This window comes from Giraffa tippelskirchi, chromosome 9 (genome assembly GCF_054371585.1).
Source record: "Giraffa tippelskirchi isolate mGirTip1 chromosome 9, T2T-mGirTip1v1.2.pri, whole genome shotgun sequence".
NCBI classification, from domain to species: Eukaryota; Metazoa; Chordata; class Mammalia; order Artiodactyla; family Giraffidae; genus Giraffa; species Giraffa tippelskirchi.
Genome location: NC_137283.1, coordinates 47,945,467 through 47,961,509, shown reverse-complemented (window position 1 = coordinate 47,961,509; position 16,043 = coordinate 47,945,467). Strand labels below are relative to the sequence as shown.

The 16,043-nt window shown below is 54.3% G+C and overlaps 1 protein-coding gene across 6 annotated transcripts in view; it reads left to right on the top strand.

The window, feature by feature from the left end:
- The window catches only part of HEMK1 (HemK methyltransferase 1, mitochondrial release factors N(5)-glutamine), a 34,525-nt gene that overhangs the window by 10,803 nt on the left and 7,679 nt on the right, over window positions 1-16,043 (top strand). For 3 of the 6 annotated variants that reach the window (XR_014064114.1, XR_014064113.1, XR_014064112.1), the window contains exons 11-12: window positions 160-382; window positions 11,148-11,342. The gene's annotated coding sequence lies outside the window, so the exon portion shown is untranslated. Of the gene's footprint in view, window positions 1-159; window positions 383-830; window positions 977-1,172; window positions 1,639-11,147; window positions 11,343-11,775; window positions 12,521-16,043 lie in introns of those variants that run through there. The other 3 variants (XR_014064117.1, XR_014064116.1, XR_014064111.1) reach the window with 3 other exon arrangements.

Below are 16,043 nucleotides of genomic sequence, written 5' to 3'. Positions count from 1 at the left end.
ATCTGAACTTGAGCTTGGGGATGGTGCCTACTTCCTGGAGGGGGCACGGCTGAGGGGCCTTGCTGTGCAGTTCTGGGGTCACATTTCCACATTTACTTAATTGAAGGCTTGAGTCAGTGAGGGGTGCACAGGGCTCATGTTTGCTTTTTATTCCCATAGTTTCTAGGTAAAACATTCCTTCCACCTCAGCTTTGGGGTTTCTGAAAACCCCTCCGTCCCTGGTTGTAGCTGGAAAGAGTGAGAAGCTGAGCCAGAGTGAGACCTCCACCCTAGCTCTGGTCTGCAGACTTGTGGTTTCCAGGAGGCCTAAAGGCCCAGCCCTTCTGTTAGCAGTGACAGGAAACCTCCAGGCTGGCAGATGCTGGTGTTAGCCTGCATCAGGGTAAGTCTCGGGGAACATGGAAGACTAGGCTTGCTCATTCTGTTGAACTCCCTCTCCCATCCCCCCAGCCCAGTCATTTCAAGGACCTGACCTGGTGATGTGGTGGCCAGAGGCAGTGTGATCTGGTAGACAGCATCTTCTGATGGAGTCAGGAGGCTGGGTTCCAGAGCTTTGTCTTGCAGTGGGACCTTCCCTGTGAGAAACTGGCTCTTCTGGTTTCAAAGCCACTGCAAGGTGGCAGCCTTATTTTGCTCTCAGCCAGGTGAATTATATAGCCGGTATTGGAAGGCCCACTCCCAAGAGAAGACATGGCCTGCCTGAGGTCCTGTGATGGGAGGAGGCCAAGTGGCAATGGGAAGTTAGGTCCCTGCCTTGGGGGGAGTCTGTTTGCTGGAATCACACCTGGCCTGAGCGACTCCCTCGCTGCTCATGGTATTTGCCTTCACAGAGGCCACACTGCAGTTCCCAGCACCACCCTGTCCTGTTCCTTACCCAGCCCAAGCTGGGTGGACCGCGAGGTGCCCATGGCTTCCTTTGAGGAGGAGCCAGAGACTCCCCCTTAAGACTGCTCCAGAAGGAACCTGGAAGGGGGAGGTAGGCTTTCAGAGCCCCCATGTGCTCTCAGACCTCTGCCTACCTCACCAGTATTCCCCTTCCTCTCCTGCTACCCCTGTCCTTTGGCTCCTGCTGTCTTCGCAACATCTCAGGGTAGCTGCCCTGACCTAGCAGTCTGTTGCCTCCTTATCCCACAACCCCAGCTTCCCTGATGGTCCTACCCTTCTGGCCTCAGGCACATTACCGAGGAAAGGCCTTCGCAAGCATGTGGACATGGCTTCCCAAGAGGACAGAATGATGCAGAGTGAGAGTGTAGGAGCAATTGGGGTCACTGAAGCAGGAGGCACCCTTGGGGAAAGCTTCCTCCCATGAGGCCTAAGAACCCTGGGAAAGAAGTTTGTGTCAAGTGAACCTCGGATCTCAAGCCTGCAGCCACTGGCTTGATTGAGACTTGGGCGTTGAGGTCCAGTGTTGAAGCCACACCAGCCTGGGTGTAGAACCTGGCAACTGCCTGTCACTAGGGTGTGAGGGGACAGGTGACTTCCCCTCTCTCACCCTTAGCTTCCAAGTCTAAGAAATGGAACCAAGTGCTTTATCTTTATATGATTTTGAAGAGACCATGGGTTGTACCTTTCATGGGGCACTGTGAGTGCTTTCGTTGCCTTCCTGGGAGGGTAGACATAAAGAGGGCCATGTACCTGCATGTGTGTGTCTTGTGCTTGGCACCAACATGAAATAGACAGAAAGACATGGCAGTCTGGAAAGGAGGGAGGTCAGGGATTTCAGTCTTGGGCTCTTGACTTCTCTCTGCCCTCTGGAGATGGAGCCACCAAGAGGCTGGTGGCCTGGCAGCCAGATCTCCCCTCAGTCCTTCCTTGCCCTCCTTACCAGGGCCTGAGTGCTCCAAGGTCCACGCCAGAGAAGCCAGTGGCTCCAGCCCAGGGAAAGCCATTCTCATCTGCTTTGTCTCCTCCCTCTTTCCTGGGGCCAGAGTCAGAGATGAGCTGCCTCCTTCAGCCTGTGTCACGGAGCCCTGGAGACAATAGCAGGAGGATGTGGTGCTGATGGGGGAGTCCAGGCTCTGCAAGGCCCTGAGGTCTTAAGGGATGTGCCTGCTGTCCACCTAGTCTCCTTCAGCTGGAGCCACAAGCATGGGCAGAGAGTTTAGGAGTCCCTGATGGTTATATTCTGGGAGAACAATTCCATCTCCTCTGACAGTGGAGGAAACTGAGACTTTGCCTCAAGTTGGATGCTTTTCCCAGCTGCCCATGACTCTCCATGGGGCCCATCTGGCTACTTTACTGATATGTATCCTTTCTGCTCTCCCCTACCCCTACCTGGACCCTGGGTCGTTAACTTCTCCCAATCCCTGCCCAAAACCCTTGGCTGGCTCCCCATGACCTGAGTGGTGTTTGTGTCTGGCCGAGTCCAGATCTGAAGGGCTAGGGGAGGATGGCTATGGGAAGGGCTTGGGGAGCCTTACCAAACCCTCATCGGGTGCTCTGAGTAGGCTTCCGTTGAAAGAGAGTTCCACTGCTGACTGAGTTTGGGAACTGTAACCTGTGCAGGCAGCATGTCCCTCCCTGTCCACCTCTGGATTCTTTTTTCCACTGCCCTAGACTCCAGCTTCCCTGCGTAATTCTCCATTCCCCAAACACCCCTCCTTCCCTTTGCCCCGGCTGTACGTTCATCAGAAATGCCCTTGCCCACCACTGCCAGTCCAGATAATCCTCTGCTTCAAGCTCCAGCACAAATGCTGTCTCCTCCGGAACACCCACCTGACCTCTGTGTTCTCGCCACCAGCCCCTGGGCCACTTCTTCCAGTAACAGTGACATTCTGCCCCGTGCATTTGGGAGCCTTCCTGTCTCTTCTCTCTGGGGTCCAATATGGGTCTGACGTACCCTAAGCCCAACAGATGTCCACCGGTAATCCAACAGTGTGTGTGTTTGCCAAAATGTAGCTGGAATTTCCCATGTGGCTCACATCACAACTGACAGTAGCTCTCGCGTATTCTGGTCACAGTAGGGAGGGCCCGGCAGCTGTTTGAGTTGAGCCATAGCCAGTTTGAGGGCTCAAGTGCACCTGATCTCTGCACAGCAGCCACGCTGAGTACAGGCTGTCCTTGTCAGCAGTGGGGGCAGGCACCAGGTTTCCTGGAGCTCTGGGCCCCTAGAGCCCCCAGCCAATGTTGGCCAGAACAGCAGCCTGGTCTCCACCTGCAGTGACCCCTCCATCCTAGGACAGGCCATCATGGGTGGGGATTGGGGCTGGCAAAGCAGTCCTCCCCCCTCCTGTGGTAGGCAGGATAATGGCCCCAGAGATGCCCGTGGCCTCATCCCCTAAACCTGGGAATACATTACCCTACATGGCAAAGGAACTTTGCAGATTTGATTAAGTTAAGGGTCTTGAAGTAGAAAGATTATCCTGGACTATTCAGGTGGGCTCAGCATAATCACCGGAGAAGGCAATGGCACCCCACTCCGGTACTCTTGCCTGGAAAATCCCATGGACGGAGGAGCCTGGTAGGCTACAGTCCATGGGGTCGCTAAGAGTCGGACACGACTGAGCGACTTCACTTTCACTTTTCCCTTTCAGGCACTGGAGAAGGCAATGGCAACCCACTCCAGTGTTCTTGCCTGGAGAATCCCAGGGACGGCGGAGCCTGGTGGGCTGCCGTCTATGGGGTGGGACAGAGTCGGACACGACTGAAGCGACTTAGCAGCAGCAGCAGCAGCAGCATAATCACAACTGTGAGAGAAAAGGAGATGTGATGATGGCTGCTGCTGCTGCTGCTGCTAAGTCGCTTCAGTCGTGTCCGACTCTGTGCGACCCCATAGACGGCAGCCCACCAGGCTCCGCCGTCCCTGGGATTCTCCAGGCAAGAACACTGGAGTGGGTTGCCATTGCCTTCTCCAGTGCCTGAAAGGGAAAAGTGAAAGTGAAGTCGCTCAGTCGTGTCCGACTCTTAGCGACCCCATGGACTGTAGCCTACCAGGCTCCTCCGTCCATGGGATTTTCCAGGCAAGAGTACTGGAGTGGGGTGCCATTGCCTTCTCCTGTGATGATGGCAGCAGAGGTCAAAGTGATGCCGTTGCTGGGGGGGTGGCCCATGAGCCGTGGAGTGCAGACGGCTTCGAGATGCTGCAGAAAGTGAGGGGATGGATTCTCCCCTAGGGTCTCAAGAAAGAATACCTGCTGTCTTGCCAACGCCTTGATTTTGTCCTAGTGAAACTGATTTTGGATATCTGACTTCCAGAATCTAAGATGATACATTTGTGTTGTTTAAAACCAGTAAACTCATGGTCATTTGTTGTGGCGATAACAGGAAACTGTTAACAGATTTTGGTGAGGGAGTGAGTGCTCAGTCGCTCAGTCATGTCTGATTCTTTGCGACCCCATAGACTGTAGCCCGCCAGGCTCCTCTGTCCATGGGATTCTCCAGGCAAGAATACTGTAAGTGGGTTGCCATTTCCTCTTCCAGGAGATTTTCCTGATCAGGGATCCAGCCCTTGTCTCCTGTGTCTCCCGTGTTGCAGGCGAATTCTTTACCATTGCTACTCTAATACCTAAAAGTGCAAGTGGCTTTGGAATTAGAATTTGGAAATAGGCAGAAATGGAAAGAATTTGAGGTGCATGATAGGTTGCGTTGAACACTTCCCCTGAGCAGTGAGGTGGCTGGGGAAGGAGGAGGGAACCCTTCACACCCAGGAGACCTGAGCTGCTTGGGCTCCCTCAAGCTGGCCCTCTTCTGGAGTGAGAGGACTAAAAGCTGCCCAGGGTGGGACTGAGAGAGGCCGGCCCCAGGACCAGGCACGCTGGGGAATGGGACTGGGATCAGGGGAGAGAGCAAAGCTGGCCTCCATAGCCCGTCTCCAGTGGCATGGGGGCCACCCAGGCCCTCAGAGAGGACCTCAGAGACTGGATCCGAGCCCAGTCCTGACTCCCATGGGGTCACATGGCCAGCCCAGCACCCAGGAGTATATGAGAATGAGCAGAGGGCGAGGTGAGCAAGTACCGTGTCTGTGAATTGAGCACAGCAGCCCTTGACTCCAGGCTGATCCCTCCATGGAAGCCATGGAGGCCCGACTCCTTCAGCCCCCAAGCAGTGTCCAGCTCCTGCTACCAGCCTGGGCTGGGCTGTTTGGCTGGGATAGAATTGGGTCATTCCTAGGGTTCTCAATGCGGGAGACCCTAGCTCAGTCCCTGGGTTGGGAAGATCCCCTGGAGAAGGGAAAGGCTACCTACTCCAGTATTCTGGCCTGGAGAATATACAGTCCATGGGGTTGCAAAGAGTCGGACATGACTGAGCGACTTTCACTTAACACGTAGGGTTCTCAGCTTCATGATACCCTAAGCTGAAGTGGCTAACTGGAACCTTCGACGCATTAGTCCACCTGCAGCCGATGGTGTGTGCACAAGTCTGGGTCCCATGGGAAGCCCTGCTGGTGGTTGTGAGGAGAGCAGGGTTTCCCCTTTGCATCCCTCTCTGAGGGAACTGTTATACATCACCACCACCCAAAGAACCTTTAGCATCTTTGGCCTCATAACCAGACATCCGCTATGTAGGAGCTTCAGATTCTGGGACTACTCCTCTTCCAGGACACTTCCCTCAGTCATCCTCCAGGGAAACGGTGGGGAAAGGCCAGTTTTACAGTTCACAGAGTAGGAAAGGCAAGGGAGCCTCCCTCAGCCTTGCTGGGGCCCTGAGCTGGCCTCCACCTGGCCCTGGCCTTGACTGAGGAGAGACAGGGAAGCGGCTCAGAGCACCTCTGCCCAATGGAAGGCAGGCCTTGCTGGTGGCTGCTTCCAGGGGCCAAGGTCTCTCTCAGAGACACTGACTGTCAGAGTAGGGAATGCCACCATACTGCCCCTACTATGCTGGCTCTGTAGCCCACTCCTGGGGCATGCATTCTAGGGGAATAGAAGGGTCAGACTCCCAGCCTGCTGAGGCCAAGAAGCAGATTATGGGGGCTTGAAGCACCTACAAAGATCCCTGTGTACAAATGAGAGCATTGAGGCTCAGTGGGCCAGGGCTGGGACTCAAACCCAAGGCTGTTCTCTGCCTCCCAGCTTCCAGCCCTTCATCCCCTGCAGACCCCCAACCCACCTTGATTTCCAGGAGTAGTTCTGTCTGCCATTCCTGGGAGTCAGTATGAGGCCAGGCTATGTGGGCAAGCAGAGGGAACCCTGAGCTAGAGCTGCCTGGGCCTTCTTTCCTTTGGACCTTGCAGCTGAGCAAGGTATCTGGGCAGCCCCCTTGGTCTTCCCCCTCTTCTTCCATCTTCTTGCTATCATTTCTGAAGCTCCTACTGGGCACTGAGCCCCTAGCAACTGCTTTGCATTTAGTGGTGTTAATCTTCACAACCCCACAGACTGGGTTTTTAATCGCATCTATGATGAGGAAACCAAGGCTCAGCAAGGTGTAGTCACAGGACAGGTCACACTGCTGGACTGGAAGGGAGGGGGAGGCCACCACCACTGCCCATGTGAATGATCAGACTGAGGTCAGCATAGCTAGGTTCTGGGCTGCCCCCTGTAAAGCTTAGTGCAGAGGTCCACCACCGAGGCCTGTAGATCCACAGGGCAGGAGCAGGGGTTACCAGGGCTGTTCCCAGAGGGCTTTTTTTTTTTAAGTTTTTATTTATTTATTGACTGTGCTGGATCTTCACTGCTGCACACAGGCTTTCTCTAGTTGTGGTGAGCTGGTCCTACACTCTAGTTGCCGTACACGGTCTTCTCGTTGTGGTAGCTTCTCTTGTCGTGGAGCACAGACTCAAGAGCGCTGGCTCAGTAGTTGTGGTGCATGGGCTCAGTTGCCCTGCAGCATGTGGGATCTTCCCAGACCAGGGATTAAACCTGTGTCTCTTGGTCACAAGGTGGATTCTTAACCACTGGCCCACCAAGGAAGCCCCCAGAGGGCTTGGGCCCTTCTCCTGGGGTGTGTGCAGCATAGGCTCAGTCAGGCCTCAGTCTCCCGAGCCCTGCAATGTGCCAGGCTCCTGGAAGATGACACCCCTCAGAAGAGCCTGAGGGGAGAAAATATGGAAAATTGGAAAATATGGAGGTGAACGGTACACCCTGAACCAACTGCTTCTGGGATTATCTCATTCATTCTCAAGAAATCCCATAAGGCGAAGTCTGTGAACCCTCCCGTTTTACAGGTGAGGAAAACTAAAACTGGGAAAGGCTAAGGAACCTGCTCACATGCAGGCTGAACTGGGATTCCCTTCCAGGCTGAATAGCCCTGGGCCTGATGCCTTGGTCATCACACCTAGCTTGAAGAGGGTAGGGCCCAGGACAGGGGTAGAGCAGGCCTGGAATGAGGACAGTCTGGGCAAAAGCCTGGGTGCCTGAAGGCAGATGGGCAGGAATGTGTAGTGGCAAGGTGGTGATGGTGGTGGATGCCCTTGGAGGAGCTCTGAATGCACTTTGGGAACCACAGCCTAATGTAAAGAGTCTCAGGGTGAGTTACAGGGTCAGGTAGGCACTGAGGATATCCTCTGGCTGCCAGAAAGAGAGGTTGGGGGAGCAACTGAGCCGAGGTCTAGAGGCTGCTAGGAGCTAGAGCAGTCGACCTTCTGAAATAGAACAACTCACAACCATTGCTGAGGAACTGGATATAGAGTGGAGGGTAGCCAGTACCACAATAGAGCCCAAGGCTCTGACTGGAACCTGGGGGCCCTGGAGCCACCTTGGACTGGGAACTGGAATGGACGGGGTATCGGGAGATCCAAATGTGACCCTGTGGGGATATAGCCTAAAAGCAGCCCTTTAAATGGAGTCGTGAAGACCACCCTCCCAGGTCTGAGTGCTGTCAGCAACAGTAATTGGCCTCTCCATGTGTAACGGTGCCAAGTGCCACAGACACTTTGTCATAAATCCTCTGCACATGAGGTGCACCTTCCTTAGCCCCCTAGACAGGTGAAAAGACCTGGGTTTAACTTGAGAAACATCACACAAGCAGAAAGTGGCCATGCTGGGGTTTGAACCCAGTCCTCTGACCTTCCAGCTGGAAGGGGAGTGAGCAGGCCACAGAGGCCAGCTGCAGCCCAGGGCCCTGGTACCCAGCTGGGGTGCCCCCAGGGCTGACATGGGGTTCCAGGGCAAAGAGGAAAGTGGTGAGTCAAACAGAAAGCACCAGATGGGGAGTGAGCTTCTTCCCCTCCCAGCTGCCCCTGGTGCCAAACTTTCACACCCCGCTGCAGAGGAGCCCGTGGGGGAGGGGAGGGCAGTGAAAGTGGCTGCTGCAGAAAGGAGACTCTGATGTACTCCGGATGTGGCGGGAGTGGGGGGGGCACTGACAGTCGCCCAGACTCTGGTTCCCAGCTGACAGGTGGGTGAGGAAAGTGAGTCCTCTCTCAGCATAAGTTGGTATAAAGCCTACCAGGCCAGAGGGGAGCATTTCAGGTCCCTAGACCTGAGAGGTTCTGGGAGGAGGTGCAGGTAGATGTGCCTAAAACTCTTCTTAAAGGCATTCCACAGCTCAAGAACTGCCCAGGGCTCCCCACTTTCTGCTGGCACAGAAATCCTCTCTCTTGTCATTCCGCCCAGCCCTCCTGCGCAGATCTCTGGAGCTGTGGAGTTTTCAAACCAACTTTTACGTGGAACTCAACTATGTATTTTTTAAAAAACAAAAGCAGTGTCTTAAATGGATTTTGTTAGTTCACGTTCTCAACACTTAGCATTAAGTCCATCATACTGAACATCGATGAGTACTGACGTTTAAACGGGGGGTGGGGTGGGAGCTGCAGTCTTCTGTCAGCCTCAGCTTTCAGTTTCTTGCAGTATTTGATTTTGGTGGCACAGGACCAAGTGACCCCACCAAGTGATTTGCACAGACAAGTGGGTACAAATGGGAGTGTGTTTCCGAAGGCCCCCTTGTAGTCTCTTATTCTCAGGGACCTCAGGAGAAGCCATATGTCCTGCTCAGCCCAGACCTAGGACTCTGGACACAGGGGGAGGAGTCCTAATGTATCATAATTTGGTGTTGTGCCAATATGAGTGTATGTGTCGTTTTTTAAACTGGGTTTTTTCTGGTAGTTAAAAATATGAACGAAAGAAAGAGAAAGAGAGAATGGAAAGGAAAGGAGGAAGGGAAGGGAGGGAAGGAGAAAGAAGGAATTCAGGCTTCTGAGGATGCCCTCGCCCAGGTTCTTGGTGAGGAAGCCCACCCTGACTGCTCCACCCCTACCTGTCCTGGAGGTTCCAGCGCCTCCTCTCAGCATCTGTCTCAGCAAGTGAATCTGGGCTACATACTTTTGAAAAGTCTTAGGAGTCCACGACTCCTCCTGGTTCCTGTGGGCCTTCCAGGTACTCAGTCCTGGTTCTGGCAGGGCAGAAGGCCCTACACAGGGGACAGGGAATGGGGGCTTCCCTGGGCTTTGTGTTGTGTCTCCAGAGGTGGGAGCACTAGGGAACTCAGTGCCCCTGAAAGCCTGGGGTTTCTGAACCTTCAGTTCTGGGAACTTGCTGTGCTTCAGAAAGAGAGAAATGAGAAGCAAAACCCTAGGGCCTCAGCGCCACCAACACCCACTTCCTGTCTTCCTTCCGCTGAGTCATAGCCAACCGCCCAGCACCTCTGTCTCCTTCGGGGCCATATGGATGGGGTGGAATTCACGGTCACGTGAGGACACAGCATCTGGACAAGTCCTCTTTTCCTGCAAGTGTCTGTGCAGAGCCCCGAGTTGCTGAGCGCTAAAGCTGCCTCCCAAGCTTGGAGAAGGGGTGACTGAGGTCTTTAGTATCCTGTGTCTCTCCGCGATCCCCAGGCCAGTTGTTCACCTACAAGCATTGAGCACCACTGTAAGCCAGGCGGGGTGATTCAGGTGGGGCCCTGTCCTTGAGGAACTCGTGGATTTGGACATGAACTCCTCCTGACAGGCCGCTCATGAGTGACTGGGTCCTTAGGCTTGCTCTGGTCAGTGGGGAGCCATGGGAGCCAGGCCATATCACACATGCCCATCATAGAGACCTGTGCACGCTACACAGGTGTCCGTAGGTATGTGCATGTGCACAGGTGTGGGACTGGAGCACGTGGGTCCATGTCCATGATCATAGATGTCCACACCGGCCCTGCATTGGATTGCGGAGCTCCAGGCTCTGGTACCCAGGTCAGGACTTCTGTGTGTGGCCTCTGTGAGGTGCCCCAGGTTGCTGAGGGCTGAGGCTACCTTCCAAGCTGGGAGAAGGGGTGACTGAGGTTCTTAGGGGAGAGAGATCACCCTGTCTTGGAGACCCAAGTATTGTCTCTGAGTCATGAGAGTCCATGGGAGTTTGAGTACTGTGCCCCCGTTTTGTGGAAAAGAAAGCTGAAGCCTAGAAAGGGCCCATGATTTGCCCAAGGTCACACAGCAAGTTGGCGGAGATCTAGAAGGGGAACAAGCGAGACCTGGGCACCTGTCCACCTCCTTGACCTTTCTGGCCTGGCATTTGTGGTTTGGCACCCCCTGATGACCACACTGCATCAAACTCGGGGTTGATTCTCTCAGCAAACCACCTCGGGACCAACCACAGGGTCCTCCTACACCTCGCCATTCCCAGGAACTTTCCCTGCACTACATCTTTGCTTGAGTGACCTAGCTGCCTGTAGTCCCCTCTCTTTCTCAATCAGTCTGTCTCTCTGATTCCTCAAATAAGATCCAAACTTCAAAATTCTGCTTAAATGCTTCCTCTACCTTCTTTGACCCCCTGGGACTTTCCCCTACCTCTAGCCTCGCTTGGCCTCTGTCCCCCTCATTCCCACTCACTGTTCACTCACCTCCTAAATATAAAATTAACCCATAGAGCCCTAGGCTGGGTATGAGGGGTCCTTTGAGGCTGAGACAGTGGAAGCCACACCCAGGCCAGTCCAGCCCTCCACACTTTGCCAGTCACTGAGATGGGCCCTGGAGCTGGGAGAAGAGACAGCCATCTCTGCTAGGCCTCACCACCTGCCCCCAATTCTGCCCCTTCGCTCAAGGCCCAGACCTGGAGCACTGTCAAGGCAAGATTGATTCCTCAACCCTCAACATTTACCATTCCGGGTTGTTTATTCCCCCACACCTTGAATACCCCTCCACTGAGGGCTTGGCCTGTGTTTCATGGGGTGGAGGGCGGGGGTCAAAGAGTAGAGAACCCTCGGATTTTTGTTGGGTGTCGCTCTTTCATTGAACGACCCTGGCCAGAGCTGTCTGCTACTTTCCAAAGCTCTCCCCCTCTACTTGGTCTCAGGAGGTGGGCAGGGGGCCAGCCATCTTTGCCCCATGAGGCTCTGAACCCCATCATGCCAGCTGTCCCCTCACTCCTCTCCAACCATGACTGGGAGCCTAAGATTGATTGTCGGACTTACCCTTGGTGCTGGAGTATGAAGGAAAAATGGACAGAGACACTGCCCATCAGGAATTGATGGCCAAGTGGAAGACAGAGGCAAGTAAACAAGTCCTTATCCTTGCCGCTTGTGGTGTGTGTTCGATTGCTGTCTGCTGGGCACCGTGCCAGGCCCTGGGCATGGGTGGTATTCAGATAAGGCCCTGCTCTCGTGGAGCATGTCCCCTCCTGCTCAGGTTCCCACTGAGCATTTGCAGTGCTCAGCTTGAGGCTTTCCCTACAGCACAGGCCAGCTTAGGAGGTGGAATGACCAGGGAACTTACCCTCTGGAGCAGTCCTAAGCCCGCAAAGGGTGGGAATTGGTGGGTACACACCCCAGCTTCCTCACCCTCTCAGGTGGGACAACCCTGAGGAGTGTTCTACACCACCTGTCAACCGGGGACTGACCTCAGTTGCCCACAGAGGGAACTCATTTACACACCTGCTCTGGCTTCCTCTCCTTCCCTGTCTCACTTCCCCTCACCTCCATCAGGAACTAGAAAGGCTCTATGATTTCACCCAGCTCACAAGCTGCCATATTCCGAGGATGCTAGTGGAAGATACAGCACTCCTGCTTGAGAAGCAAAGGTTAGTTTATTTCCCATAGTAACAGTAGACAGAGGATCAGCATTTTCTTGAACCACTTCCCTGAACCCAGTGCCTGCAGCGTGACCCTATAAGAGCCAGATGATGCCTGAATATGCAGTAGGTTGACAGCAGAGAAACCTTGAGATCAGGGAACCCAAATCTTTTATAATAGACTGTAAGCCAACCCGCCTAACCTTTTGCCCCAGAGGCAGATACTATCTTTATTATACTAGACAATAAATAAATCTGCCTTTTTTCCTGGAGGGAGACATTATCTCTGTCTTCTAAGGCTATTCACTGGAATAATCACCCTTGAAAGTATTGTTTGGAACAAGGGCAGTCAGTGCCTCTGTGAACAAATGTACAGAAAAGGGAGACAACCAGGAAGAATTGTCTCCCAGTACCCTATCGCTAAGAATCGGACAGGACTGAGCGACTTCCACTTTCACTTTTCCCTTTCATGCACTGGAGAAGGCAATGGCAACCCATTCCAGTATTCTTGCCTGGAGAATCCCAGGGACAGGGGAGCCTGGTGGGCTGCTGTCTATGGGGTCGCACAGAGTCGGACACGACTGAAGCGACTTAGCAGCAGCAGCAACCCTATCGATGCTTCTTGACATCTCCTCCGAAATAAACTATTTGTGTTTGGATCTTTTTATTAATATTTATTATTTATTTATTTATTCGTTTATTTGGCTGCATCAGCTCTTTGTTGCAGCATGCCAGATCTTTAGTTGCACATGTGGGATCTAGTTCCCTGACAAGGGATAGAACCCTGGCTCCCTGCATTGGGAGTGTGGAGTCGTAGCCACTGGACCATCAGGGAAGTTCCCGTGTTTGGATCCTTAACCCTGAGCCTGCCTCAGGGGAAAACCCTTCAAGACTGGGAAGATGACACTAAATGAGCGTTAATGGGTTTTCTGATGTCGCTCTCATTTCTCCAAATCTGTCCTGAAAATAATGCAGGGGAGCCACACGAAGGAAGAAGTTTCCTTTCTCAGAATCAATACTGTTGTGACTTCTTAGGAAGGTGCTCTAAAGGACTCTTGGAGTGTCATTTTTCATGTTTAAATATTTAGTCCATCTAGAATATGGTGGTTGCCTCTGTGAGGTAGACATTGGACTTCATTTTTTTCCCAAATCATTCTAATATAATTTATGGGAAATTGTGCCTGGTCCATCACCAGTATCTTCTAATCTGCCTGCAGCCTATTATGTAGAACATGTCACAAACACACATGGTCAGTTCACAGACAGTGGACTAACGAACACACGGGCATCACCATCGCTGGGGGCTTGACGCTGGCACAAAGAGACAAACCCAGCCCACCCGTGATTACGCCATTCAAGCTCCAGTGAAAGGCAGGGAGGCTGCGGACCAGCCTTAGAGTCACAGAGGGTTTGAATGTGAATTGGAAAGGCTTCTTTCTAAAAAATATTTAATAGTTAATGAAAATTTCAGAAACTTGGGGACTTTGCTGGTAGTCCAGTGGTTAAGATTCTACAGGGGGCACAGGCTTGATCCCTGGTTGGGGAACTAAGATCCTGCAGGGGGCTTGATGTGGCCAAAAAGTAAATTGTGTTTCTGGAGCTCCTGTCTATTTGGGTCCATGGTCAAGGGGGAATCCGAGGGGTGGGCTGGGACTAGGCAAGAAGCCCCAAGGAGAAAAATCACCAAACATACATACTCCTCACCATGATTCTCTACTGGAGGAGGGCATGGCAACCCACTCTAAGTATTCTTGCCTGAAGAATCCCCTTGAATAGAGGAGCCTGATAGGCTACAGTGATATACTGGGGGAGGTGGGTAGCAGGTTTGGAGCTGTGCTCAGTGAGAGCCAGGAGTGACCTGAGGGCTTGAGAGGAGAGGCAGCTCCCTGCCCACACCTCTGTCCAGCCTTGACTAGGGAGGGGTCTCCATTCTTCTCAAGGCAAACAGGTCCTGAGTAGTTAAAAGACTGTCCCAAGGTCACCTAGCCAGAGAAGGAGGCCCTTACTTCCTTTCTGTGCCTGTCTAGACATGCCCCCCAGCACCCCTTCCAGGCCCCTGGGACCCATGATAGGAACACTCACGGCCACTCCTCAGAGTGTGATTAGGTCCCAGCCCAGTCCCAGAATGGGGTCACAGCCTCCATGGCTTCCTGGGGGCCCTACAGCTTGTCCTCTTCATTCTCTTAAGTAAGGACACCGAGGCTCCAATGGCCAGATGTGTGCTCGGGACCGCACCACTGGGCACGGGTGCTAGGACCACACCCAGGTGGCCTGATGCTGCAGCTGGGGCCTGTACCCCAGCGGGGGGACAGCGATCTGAGGGGAAAGGTCCTGGAGGAAAAGACTGGCCTGAAGGGGAGCCAGGAGTCCTGGCCAGAGGTTGCCTGTTTGTTAGTGAGGGACTCAGTGCTCAGGGAGCGCTGGGATCCCACGTTGCTCTCCCTCCTCCTCCCCCTTTGCCCATCACAGCCCTGGCTGCTCACCAGTCTGGCCAGTACACTCTCACCGAGCATCACCGAGCATCCTACTTTCACCTGTGCGCCCTCCCCCACACACCGCCCCTCCTCCCAGGCACACACAGCCTTTCCCCCGTATCGTTTCCCATTGTCCACTCTGTGCCTATCCTAGGGCTGGGTGCTGGGTACCACAGATGCTGTACCAGACCTGGGCCTGCCCTGGCAGACTCAGTGCTGAGACAGAGGAGTCTACGGAGCCACCTGCAGTCAAGGAGGGTTTCCTGGAGGCGTGGACTCCCAGCTGTGGCCGTGGTACCTCCTCCCCCTCACCTGGGTCACTGCCCCTCCTCTAAGCCTCTCTCCCTGGAGTGGCCAGCGGGTTCCTGGAAGCGTCCCATCGCTCTGCAGTGCCGTTTCCAAGAACTGTGGCTCCTGGCAGCACTTGCTCAGGATCCTTTCCTAGAACATAGGCCTTGCCCCACCCAGGCTACTGGGGTCTCATTGGGCAGCTGGTGGAGGGAATGAAGGAGGGGGTGCCCTGGGCAGGGCCTCTGTAGGATTCAGCCACTGGGAGGTGGGCCTTGGCTGTCAGCCCAGAGAGGGTGGCCACCCTAGCGTCGGGGCAGGAGGTCAATGTGTGTGAAGGCACTTTGACTCCAGTCAGCTGTGGGGGCGGGCTAAGCCCAGGGAGTTCAGCTCACAGCCTCCCTGCACACACAAGAGGCACACCCGTGGGGCCTTGAAATTGGGCTCTGGTTGCTACACTCCACCCTCAGTCCCTCCACCCCCCCGCCCCCATCCCAGGGTTCCAGCTCGCAAGCACATGGCATAAGCCTTCCTCTGGCCTCAGAGCAGGCCTTCAATCAGATAACCTCCAGAGGTACGGGCCAGGGCACAGGAGTATCAGGTTCTGAGCAGTGAAGGGGGGATGGGACAGTCAGTGCTTGGAAGGACAGGACACCTGTGTTATTAATCGTGTTATAATTTTACCTTGCCGGATTATGACGGAGGAGGTCACCCCATCCCACACCCTCAGCAAGGTGGGTGGGGGTTGGGGGTGACAGCCCTTGATTTGTGGGCCAGGACAGGGTCCGCCTTCCCTCAAGGTCACTGGGCCTCCCCCTCTGAGGCGTGTCCTCCACCCCTGCCACCTCTGAGCTGGCGACAGGCCTGCCCACCCGCCTGGGACCTGCCAGATCACGTTGAGCAACCAGTTCCTAAGAAGCGTTGAAGGCTGTTTGGTTTAAAATTAACTCCCCCGCTCTCCCTCCCCTGCCTGCAGGCCTCCTCCGAGTTCTTGGAAGAGGCGCTCTGCTCTTTCTTCCTGGGAAGAGGCCTCTAGCCGCAGCTGCTGCGATTCTAGCAAAAACACCTCACCCAGGGTGGGGGTGGGGGGTGCCCATGCCCCGCCTTCTCTGCCCTCTGTGAGGACACCCAAGGATCCTTCTGGAGCCTAGCTCACCCCCGTTCATCCACTGACCCCAAGAGTAGAAAGGGGGTGACTGTCAAGGTGCCGAGAGCAGGTGCTGCTGCCCTAAAGCCCACACCCCCTCCCATTGGCACCTGCTGGCTCTGAAGAGTAAAAGGGCTACAGAGACCCAGTCTGGGCACCTCTGGGGTAGAGACAGTGAGTGCTGATCAACACAGACAGCAAACCCAGGACTTTGGTCTACTTTGAGGCATGTTTGGCTCAGAGAGAGAAAGCATTGTGCTCAGGGTCACCCAG